The sequence below is a fragment of the Juglans microcarpa x Juglans regia genome, chromosome 6D, assembly GCF_004785595.1.
Source record: "Juglans microcarpa x Juglans regia isolate MS1-56 chromosome 6D, Jm3101_v1.0, whole genome shotgun sequence".
In the NCBI taxonomy this organism is placed as follows: domain Eukaryota; kingdom Viridiplantae; phylum Streptophyta; class Magnoliopsida; order Fagales; family Juglandaceae; genus Juglans; species Juglans microcarpa x Juglans regia.
In genome coordinates this window covers 10,216,056-10,227,326 of record NC_054604.1, presented here as the reverse complement: position 1 = coordinate 10,227,326, position 11,271 = coordinate 10,216,056, and the positions used below count along the sequence as shown (strand labels likewise).

Here is an 11,271-nt window from a genome sequence, read left to right as displayed (position 1 = left end):
AATTTGAGGAAAAATTTAGAGAATGATATCAAAACTTCCCTCCATCGTATCTTTATTTAAAAAAAAAAAAAAATAGGAGAAGAATTGTAGTTCTCCAAATAAAAAAAATTATTATTTATCCCTTAAATCATTTTTATTAATATTTTATTTATTTCAATTAAATTAAATCTTCTTCTATTCATTTATATTTTCTCTCATACTCATATTTATTATAGTTTTAAATCATAGTTTTAAAAATAATTTTAATAACTATAAAAATATAAAAAATAATTTTAGAAATATTAAAAATAATTTAAATTTTTATTTAAAATATTCACTAAAATAATAATTCAAAATATAAGAAAAAATATTGAGTAGTTAAATTTTTAAATGAAAGTAAGAGAATAAAATAATAAAAAAATAATAGAGAAATATTATTTTAATAAAATATAGAACGAATAGGGAATGAGATGTATAAATTTTTTAAAAATAAATAAAATTTTAAATAATATTATAGAGAGTATTATTTTTAACTAAAATTTAAGAAAAAAATTTGAGAATCTGATGCGAATCCTCTTATATAACTTCTTGAATCTTGTTTAAATTTTAAAATATTTTTAATATCTTTGTCATTAAGATCTCAAATCATGACAATATATCCAATATTACAGAACTTAACCTAACTATCACGCCTTTTAACACAACTCGGGACTCAGGATGGTTTTGAGGGAGCTACGCGACAAGGGAAGAAAAGTTGGCTGGTGGGTTTTAGAAAGCACTCACACGCGAATAGAGAAAAATTAAAAAAGAGAGTGTTTTTTCATTTGTTTGGACGCGAGGCGGACCTGCGGCCTGAAAAAAAAAAAAAAAAAAAAAAAAAAAAAAAAAAAAAAACTCCACTTATTTGAAACTCATCTCATTGATCTCAATTCATTTATATGCGGCCTGAAAAGGAAAAAAAAAAAAATCTACTTAAATTTGAAACTTATTTAATTGATTTCAATTTATCTTATCTTATTATTATAATTTTTTTAAAATTTTTGATAAAAAATAATAATATTAAAAATAATATTTTAATAAATTTATTTAAAACCAGCTCAATTCATCTCAACTTATTTCTAAAATAAAATAAAAAAAATAAACAAGCCGACCCACGCGAAGAAAAGGGAAGAAAAAAATATCCAATATCATTGTTTTTTCTTTCGAATATCAATATTTGTTTTATGGACAATACTAAAAGTACCGTTGGGCTCTTGCTTGGCTGCATATATTTTTTTTATTTTTTTATATAGATCGTTTTAACACTTTTAAATATTTTTAAAAAATAAAAAATTTATAATAATAATAATAAATACTTCTTTAATTATTAAGTAAAACAAATATAAAAGAAAATTAATCTTCTCACTGGAGCTAATAAAAAAAATATTAACCATTAAAAAAACACATTAAAAAATATTTTATAATTAAAAAAATATTTTTTAATAATATTATGAATATTTTTTATTTTAAAAAATATTAAAAAATATTAAAAGCAATTATGTAAAAGAAAAAAACACACATAAAAGAGCGGGAGCGCCCATGGTGGCTCAAGCATTTTAATTTGTTTTACACACCTGGGGCAAAAGGACAATGTTAGAATTACCACTGAGATCCCGTTGGAGCTTCACACTCTACCTTTTTTTTTTTCTTTCTTTTTTTTTTTTTCCAGTTTTTTTTCAGTAATTAAAAAAATATTGTTTAATAAAATTGTGAATTTTATTTTTTCAAAAAAAATATCTAAAAATATTAAAAGAATAATGTGAAAAAATAAGTTTTATATTTTTTAAGTTTTTTTATATAATTTTTAACAATTTTAAATATTTTAAAAAAAATCACAATATTATTAAACAATACATTTTTAATCACTAAATAAAGAGCAAAAACTTAAAAAAAAAAATCTTGGAGCGAAAAGGGGTAAGAACTGCTAGGTGCAATTCGTGAAGCCAATCCCCACATACGCTACTGTTTGTCGTTTACCCTTATCAGCTAGGTCGAATGTACAAAATAACCTCCTTCCAAAATGACCAAAATCAATTGCAGCCTTCTACGAAAAGAATTCGGAATTCAAAAGAGAAATTATTTTGCCGTTACCCAACCCCGTGTGACCCAGATTTTTCTATCACATTTGAGTTCCGGCGTCGTGCTCATCTCCTCCACTACCGGCGTCATGCTCAGCTCCTCCACCACAATCAACCAGTAATGTCAACCCAAACCAAAAGAGGAAAATCGAGACCTGTACCTGCCTGCCACCCCTGATAAGAGACCTCTATCTGTCACTCAACATCATCCCCACCACCACGATGCCGCCTCAAACTAGGTAGTTGCTCTGCTCTCACTCTCTTTTCCTTGTTTTGCAGATTCAGAACAAACCCAAAAAAATATGATTAGATTTTAATGTCAACCAAGAAAAATAGTACTGTTATTTCTTGAATTTGATATGAATCATAAATGAAGGAAACGATGGAGGAATAAACAAAAAAAGAACAGAATCAAAAGTTTTAGAATACCAAATTTCATTAAAAATGAGGGGTGAGTATCGCTAACTTGACATATACATACGTATAAGAACTTCCATTTCTATTCCAACATCAAATGACTTAATATTGACAACATAAATGGAAGATTCTTTGATGTAAAATGCACACTAGAAAGGCTGCCAGTAAGTTGTTGAACTCCCCCAGAAGGAACATTAGTTAGTGCTGAGTTTCTTGATGTTAGTGTACCAGAAATGCAGAACATTTAAAACTCCCATGAATATTGTCTAACCCTTGAAGTTTTCCTGCAGAAGGATGCAAAGGAAATTATTCACCAAAAATAAAATAAATGCAAGGGAAATTATTCACCAAAAATAAAAAGATGTTATATGAAACCCAATCATATGATTAGACTATGAGGTCTTACTTATTGGCACACAACCAAGTGTCCTTACACAGGTATGCAGTAGTTCGTATATATGAATTTGTTTACTTAAGTATGAAAAATTTTATTTGTGATTTTTAAGTCTATTTTTTTTTTTTTTGACCCAGTTATAGGTAGATCTTCAACATCATACCTCTCTTGACAATTGATGATCTAGTTTCACTTGGTGTATTGGAAGTTGGCAATATGGTTATACTTAGCTTTGGAGCCTGGTTTTTTGTGGTCGTTGTTGGCATTATGATCTAGTTTCATTTGGAGCCTGTTTAGTGGAGTCTAGTTGTTTGTGGTCGCTATTTGTGGCCGTTGTTTGTATCTGGCATTTTTGTGGTCGCTATTTGTGGTCAATTTTTGTATTTGGCACTCGATTTATTTTCAGACAAATTGATCAATTGTATGAATATACAAGCAATGTACTTGTTTTGTGCTTTTTAATAAAGAATGCAATTTTTATTTTAAAAAAAAAGCAACTCGAGCTTGCCTATTGCATTCTAAGATGTTAGTCTGGTTATTAGATTGCTGGAAGTGTTAGATATATACTTCAATTTTACACTTTATTAATGCACTGGTATGTAAAGAAAAAAAGCTGCCACATATTCCAGCTTACTAATATAGCAGAAAATCTGTTGGAAAATACGTTATATTGAAGGGATCATAAGTCTGGTACAGTTGGAAACATAAAATGCATGTTACAACTTCGACAAGACTGCATATTAATGCAAAATGTTTACAAGTCACCAGTTTGGCTACACTAAAACACTAACAAACTTAACGACATACAAAAAGTCCCTAACACAAACTGAATCTTCCATTGATCTTGATCGTAGCAAACAACACTCTCTTTGGGATGTCTTCCTCTCTTTTATGGATCTCTTTCCTTGCATGTTGGAGTTCTTTCTCTCTCTTTTGGACTTCAACAAACACCCTTGAAACAAGTAATAATAAAATATCAGTATACCCTCAAAATCAAAGCTGCCTTAGAATAATTGAACCAAAAGATATATCCTTAAAGCAGCAAAATATCAGTGTAAATTATTTTGTAATCATCTGCAGGGCAGAGCAAACCAACATGTAGCCAAACAACTAAAGCCTGAGAGGAGACCCCTGTGCTATGGGCTGTGCAGCATAAGGAATAGATGACTTGTAAGTCAGAACAACATTTTGACCTGTAAGAAGACCCATTCCTAGTTCCCACAATAAAGCCCGAGAGGAGACCCATGTGCAGCATAGTAGACCTCAAGTACTACTAAAAATGCCCATGGGGGTACTATTTACAAATACTAAAAAATGAATGGTAGATATGCATTGGCAAGACACAAATTGGCAATAACAACCGAGTCAAGACTTTTGTCTTCCATTGATAAAGGCATTTTGGGAATTGGATATAATCTTTGATAGCAAAGAAGCCTTGGGGTGGGGGGGGTGGGGGGGGGGGGGGGGGGTGCGCCGGTCAAGTAATGGTTTCATTCCCGTATGGACATATAAAGTTATATCTAGTTAATGGAAACTAAAAGAATTTAAGATAAAGTTTTAGAAAATAATTTTTTTAGACAGAGGCAGAAAGATAACCAAACATCAATTTTTTTCTCCCATCTGGTCGTAGAACCAACTCACACACAACTGAATAGAAGAAACATTTTTTATTGGGTTATCAAAATAAGGTCAACACTGCAACTTAGTTTGGCCAAAAGCTATGATCATACCTTTTGTAATTATCATAAATGCAAGTCGAGCATCAGACTAGTGATGATGATCTATCTTTTAAATAATGCAGGTCAAGCATATGGTCAAATGTAGAGTGATGCTTTACTTATATGAGTACACACACGCAGACATACATATTGTATTTGTTTGTCTATTCAATATGACTCAAATTACTATCAACCTTAAACTTAAAAACGCTTTAACAATATCATTTTCCAGAATCGAAGAACAACTCAAAAGTTCGGAAATAATGCACCAAGGGTAATTAGAGATGAATTTTGGAACCAAATCCAACATCAACATGGATGTGGTTAAAGGGGCAAGAAAGCCAAAAATAGCTTCTAAGGAATCCAGTTCAGTTACCTGACCTGAAAACCTCTCGCACATAATCAAACCTGAATTAGTGCGAATACTAGTACTGGGATCACTTAGTAATGAGGCTCAGACGTTTTACCAAACACATAGACGTTAGTGGTGCACCAGAACATTCAAAAGCATTTCACTAAACCCCAACCCTCCCATACTCAGAAGCACAAACCAGGGAATAATAATACGTCTTCACCAGGTTAATTATAAACAAAGCATGATTTCTGTAACACACCTGATGATAGTAAGTGTTTGGATGACTAGAAAATATAGAAGAAAAGATAACTAAAATTGGTCACATTCGAGGTTGACCTAGCCTCCAAGAAAGAGAGAAAAGAGATAAAGAAATATTTTCATTAATGATTCTGCATATCATACCCTTTCCTCATTCTACTACATATACTCCCTTCATAACCAACATGCCAAAGCATCACTTAAACAACAATTATAACAAAAGGCCAAAAGGCTAAACAAACACCAAATAAATGGGCCATGGCCCGACTTAACAAAACTCATGTAAATAAAAGAGATGATGGCTTTGGGCCATAGGCTAAGCCCAACTACTAAACTCCTATTATCCAACCCAAACCCATTATGAATTTGGCCCCTATTGTCATAGTCACAGACGTGTGACAATTTCAAATGTATTGAACTACAAAAATGATTCCTGGACATCTCCAATGTCAAGGCTTTATAAAAAATACCTCAAATTTTAGTCATGGCATTATCTAAGCAAGAGCACAAACCCGTTGTTTCGGGCTCAGAAGGAAGGTGAGGAAGGGGACTATCGCATGAAGGGGATGGAGTTAAGGCTCAGTAGGACCGTCCGAAGATTAGGAGGAAGGGAGAGAGAAAAATCGAGTTCAGGAGGAAGGGGTAGGGGATAAGGGAGGAAGGGAGGAAGGGGGAAAGGGGAAATCGAAGGGAGGAGAAAGGGCTCGTGATTTGTAGTACCTCAGTGAGACAACGTCGTACAAATTTCCCTTAGTAAAACGATTCGTTTATGCCACATAGGCGTGCGCTTGCAGTCCTCTATTTGGGACTACATTTAGAATTTTCCAAATATAAAAACTAAATAGTTGTAAGAATGATTTACCTTACCCATAAAAATAGCAAACATAGTCTTCAGGCCTAGAACATCCACAAAACGTTCACATGATGATAATCATCAATTCCACACCTTCAGCCCTCACAAACCTCTCCTTGTTTTCCAATGGCATCAACAAACAACACAAACAATCGAACAAGTTTTCTAGCATCTCCTCTTGATTGGAAGCTTTGAGGAATTCATGCCTACTGTTCTAAATCTAATCAAGGTCAAACAACTCATACCACACCCAGAAGCAACAAATATTCAAGAATAGGAGCGAAAGAGAGAAAAAGAAAGAGAACAGCTTTCTTCTTTTCTTCTTTTTTTTTTTTAGTCATCAAGGAAGCCAAGAGGAAGCTTCAACTATATAGAGCTAAAAACAGAAGCTTCATCAATCTGTTTGACAACCATTGTCCTTCTCTCTTTGCTTCTCTCTCTTTCTTTCTGCAACCATTCTTTTTGGCTTTCTAGGAGCCATGGACATATAGTCCACATTAGCTATTGGATGGAAAAGGAACCAGAAGAATAAATCAATGCGAAAGAAAGAGAGAAGAAAAAGGCGAAAGATCCACACACTGACACTTTCTCTTGAGCATTACATTCAATCTTTTTTTTTTCCTTCGCTTTGGACTCTTCCTCTTCTTTGTCCTCACAATAGCCTCTGCCTCGTACATATCTCTGAGGTTGTCAAAGCCACTCAGATCTAAAATCACTTTGTATTCATCTTCTAATTTTCTCAACACAGCACCATGAACTTGAATATGAAAACATGGACAAAAAAAAATGAAAGGAAAAACCGATCCCCATGAAACAATAGTCTTAGAAGAAGAGAAAATTAGTGGTTGAGGCGTAAATAATTTTTTATTCAAATTTAGAATATTATTGGAAGAATGTTACTTGGTCATGTTATCGTTTTGTATAAGCAATAATTAATTTAAGGAACAATATGAAAAATTGTTCTGAGTATTTAAAAGGTGAAAATGATATTTTTAAATAGAAATCTAGAGCGGGGCTCAAGGCTTTGCCCCACTATTTTCACGAATTAAGGCGGCTCGAGCTTTACAGCACTTGTCGAGATCTGAATGAGACTCGAAGCCTTACAGCATTTGTCGGGACCCAGGTAGGACTCGAGGATTTAGAAGGAAATAATGAAATTTACCTTGTGAAGAACCAACGGCAACAACCAGAAGACAATTCTCTATGAATTGTGCAAGACTTTTCCCATGAATTGTGCAAGATATGTTTTCATGAAAGTTTTTTTATATAGAATTATGAGCAGAAGAACTTAACTTTTTATCTTTTTATGAAATGGTGCCTCTTAATCATTTCGTGAAATTATATATAAATATATATATATATATATTTATATGGAGACATCATTCCTACACGGAGACAAAATAAAAGTATTAAAAGTTTTGATCATGGAGGCATCATCATTACTTTTGATCATGAGAAATGATTATGGAGGCACTAAAAAATAATTTTCTTTTTTTTTTTTTTCATAAAAAGATAAAAAAATAAAGTTCTTCTACTCATCATTCCATATAAAAAAACTTTCATGGAGACATGTCTTGCACAATTTGTGGGGAAAATTCTTGCACAATTCATTATTTCCTTCTAAATCCTCAAGCCCTGCCCAGGCCTCGACAAATGCTGCAAGGCCTTGAGCCCCGTCTGGGTCCCGACAAGTGCTGTAAAGCTCGAACCACTTGGGTCTACGGAGATAGTGAGGTAAAGCCTCGAGCCCCGCTCCGGATTTCTATTTAAAAAGACCATTTTCATCATTCGAATACTCACAGAATAATTTCTCACATTGTTCTTTGACCTAGTTACTGTTTATCCAGAACAATAGCATGGCCGACCAACATTCTTTCAATAATATTCCATATTTGAATCAGGAACCATTTATGCTCCAACTACTAATTTTCTCTTATAAGGCCGTCAACACCATGATAGGAGCATATATGCATTTTTTTGATAGGACTGATTCTGAGGTTGTTGTAGGATCAAGAATGCTTCATGCTCAATATGCTGCCTCTATTACAACCATGTCTCTGAAGTTACCGGTAAGAGTGAGTGAGGTTGATCGGCTTAACAATCAAATATCTGAGTTGCATCAAAGACTTGCTAATAAAAGTAAAAAGATTAAAAGATTAAAATAAAAAACAAGGAGTTCAAAAAATTTGTAGACTGGTATACTCATGACCAGCAACCACGAATAGAGAGTTGGAACGAGAGAGAGTACAAATACAAAGTCAACATCAGCAGTTAACAATAGAGGTTCAGCGTTTACGAGAAAAATAGGGACAATCTACAGTTAATTTCGCTGGCATAGCTAAATAAAATATGCATCCATCATATCTTATAATCTTGACTAAGTAAGTTTTGAAGAACTGATAGCTTGTCTTGTTCTCATATCCATCTCTATAAAATCAGTCTTAAGTTTCATCTAATTTGCATCAAATCTTTTTTGCTCTCTTTAATCCATCTGCATTTTCACTCTCTAAGCTTTTTCCCCATTTTTTTAAGGAAAAGTCTGAAGGCAAGCAGTTATGCGCACCGATGCGCACCGAAGTGCTAACCTGGAATAGTTTTAATGAAACGAACCGTTTCAGAGGGAGACACACAATTTTCACGGCTAACTTCATTTGGGCGGGATTTGAAGTTATAATCAAAACAATGCTCAAAACGCACAATTTTGAAACAATCGAAAGAGACGATGCCCTCTTCTTCTCTGGTTTTGCCCCAGCGCTGCTTCTCTCCTCTGGTTGGAGCCCGCTTCTCTCTTCTTTGTCTTTTGCCCCGAGGCACACGCAGTCTGCTTCTCTTCAAGCCATCGAAAGCTCCCATTTCTCTTGCCTAATCTCTTCTCTAGTTTAACCCCCAAATCTTGGTCCAAGCCCTAATCTTGTCGGCGTGCCTTCGTTGCGCCTCTTCCCTGCGAAGACAGCTGCGGCCACCAATTCTCTCTCTCTCTCTCTCTCTCTCTCTCTCTCTCTCTCTCTCTTTGTGTAACAATCAAATGCAGTTGATTAATTTTGTGTTGTGTATATATTTTGATTTTGTGGTTTTTATTTTGATTTTGTGGTTTTTTGAAGTTAGGTTTTGAAGTTAGGTTTTGAATTTAGGTTTTGAAGGTTGTTAGATGATATTTATGTTAGCGGTAAATATAGAATAGAAACTTGATCTTGTTCGAGGCCATTGAATATGTCCAGTACTAATGGATATCTATATGCTTCCGCATCCTATAAATAATGCATTTTTGTCTGAATATCTAGATCATTTAAAGTATATAGGTTCATTTTGTATCTCAAGTTGAGCAAGCTGGTGATTTCAGTATTTGAGTAGAGTGGTGACATCCCAATATTTTGTCCTATCTGTCAATGTGGTTTAGATGAGATTAAATTAAGTAAATTTGTCATGACTACAATTGTCAATGAATTTGAACTGATTATATGTTGTGCTTGTGGATAAATAAATCTTTTCTAAAAAAAAAGAAAGGAAGAAAAGAAATATGAAGCAGTATTGTGTATTTATTAAGATTCTCAATAACTTTGAGACAATGGCTTTTGTGTCTAAAGTGGCAGCAATTATAGTTTAGATCTCAAGATTTATGGGCGTTTGAGACAAATCCTTGTATGAGTTTGAAACATATAAGGATTTTCTCAGTTCACAATACCAACTAAGTTTTGGTAACTTAGTATGAAACAAACACTGAGCTAACTTAAGTTTTGCTAGAACTCCTCGGAGAATCCAAAGGAACTTGATAAAGTTTTCTCAGTTCAGTTTTTACGAACAACTTCAAACATCTTGTTCAATTAGAACCAGAGAAACAATAAACACTCAAAAGCTAAAATAAAGAAATAAAAATAAACTAATAACTCCAAACTAACTCAGTGTTTCAGTTGAAAGGGAACCAACTTAGCAAAGTGTGATGTAAAATTGAATATTTTCAAGTTTTGAGAAAGAGACAAGTAATACCTAGCCAGAGCAGGTCGCTTCCTATCAGGCTGACCTTCTTCAACTGAAGTACCATCCAAACTGTGGACAGTGAGTGGATGAATTCTGGGATTTTTAACATTTTAATTAGACTCATTAAGAGGCTGTTTGGAGACCTCATCATTGGGTTAGCTGGTTCACAACCATCCCCATCGCACATTAAGAGGCTGTCTGGAGACGTCATCATTGGATGTATATAGAACTACGCTATGTTTGTTTTGTTGCAAAGTTTTGATAATTTGTAAAGTTTTTGTAATGTAGAACTGAGCTAATATTTAAAGTTTTGTAAAGTTTTTGTAATTTGCAAAGTTTTGGTAATATGCAAAGTAATATTCAAAGTTTGTTGGGAACATGTTTGTGGAAGCCCGCTTCTTCATTAGGATGTCATCATCAGCTTCTTCCTGGACTTCGGCAAACAACCCAATGTGCACTTGTGGGAAGCCCGCAAAACTTAGAACATCGAATACGCCAAGAAATCCGGACCGATCATTTTTTGGGTGTCCAAACTGCAATACGAAGGTAAATTTTTTTTTTTTTTTTTTTTTTAAATTTGACATGCATTTTGGTTTCTACAAAAGTTTAATATTTTACGTTTGTTTCTTTATAATCAGGGATTATCACACTGCAGCTATTTCAAATGGGCAAATCGCAATGAGGAAAGAGAAAAAGATCTTATGAAGATATAAATTGAGTTGTTAAGAAATGAGGAAGAGCTTCAAAGAAGAGATGAAGAGATTGTGAAGTATAAGTTGGGAATCCATAACGACCAACTTGATATTCAAAGGCAACAAGCAAAGATCCGGCGTGAACGCACACTACTTAAAATCTCTTGGATTATTTTTATATTAATTTCATTGTATTGCATCTGTAAACAATGAAACCATATTACTTGAGGGAAATTTGTATATACTTTTGTGGCATTTGTTGTGTATAACTTTAAGCAACTAGTTGAGAAATTGAGTTGTATGAAGCTGGAAATGTGATCTTTATGAGAATTTATTATTTATACCTTAGTCATGGGTGTCATAAATTGATTATTCTGACATGGAAAATAATGAAACTCGAGAATATAGAAACTATGGCAAATATAGAAACTCAAGAATAATGAAACTTGATATTATTTGTCCTCATGAAAGTACTTTAAACAGGTAAACAGATCATGCCAAATTGGTTGGCAA

General features: G+C 33.4%; 2 long non-coding RNA genes across 2 annotated transcripts; one reads left to right on the top strand and one right to left on the bottom strand.

The window, feature by feature from the left end:
- Positions 1–3,558: 3,558 nt before the first annotated feature.
- Positions 3,559–6,017, bottom strand: LOC121236224. The gene is made up of 2 exons (XR_005934670.1): positions 5,709–6,017; positions 3,559–3,859 (listed from the first exon to the last, which is right to left on the bottom strand). It is a non-coding gene; the product is annotated as an uncharacterized LOC121236224 (long non-coding RNA).
- A 4,446-nt stretch (positions 6,018–10,463) lies between these two features.
- Positions 10,464–11,059, top strand: LOC121236225. Its single transcript, XR_005934671.1, has 2 exons — positions 10,464–10,612; positions 10,705–11,059. It is a non-coding gene; the product is annotated as an uncharacterized LOC121236225 (long non-coding RNA).
- The last annotated feature ends 212 nt before the right edge of the window (positions 11,060–11,271 follow it).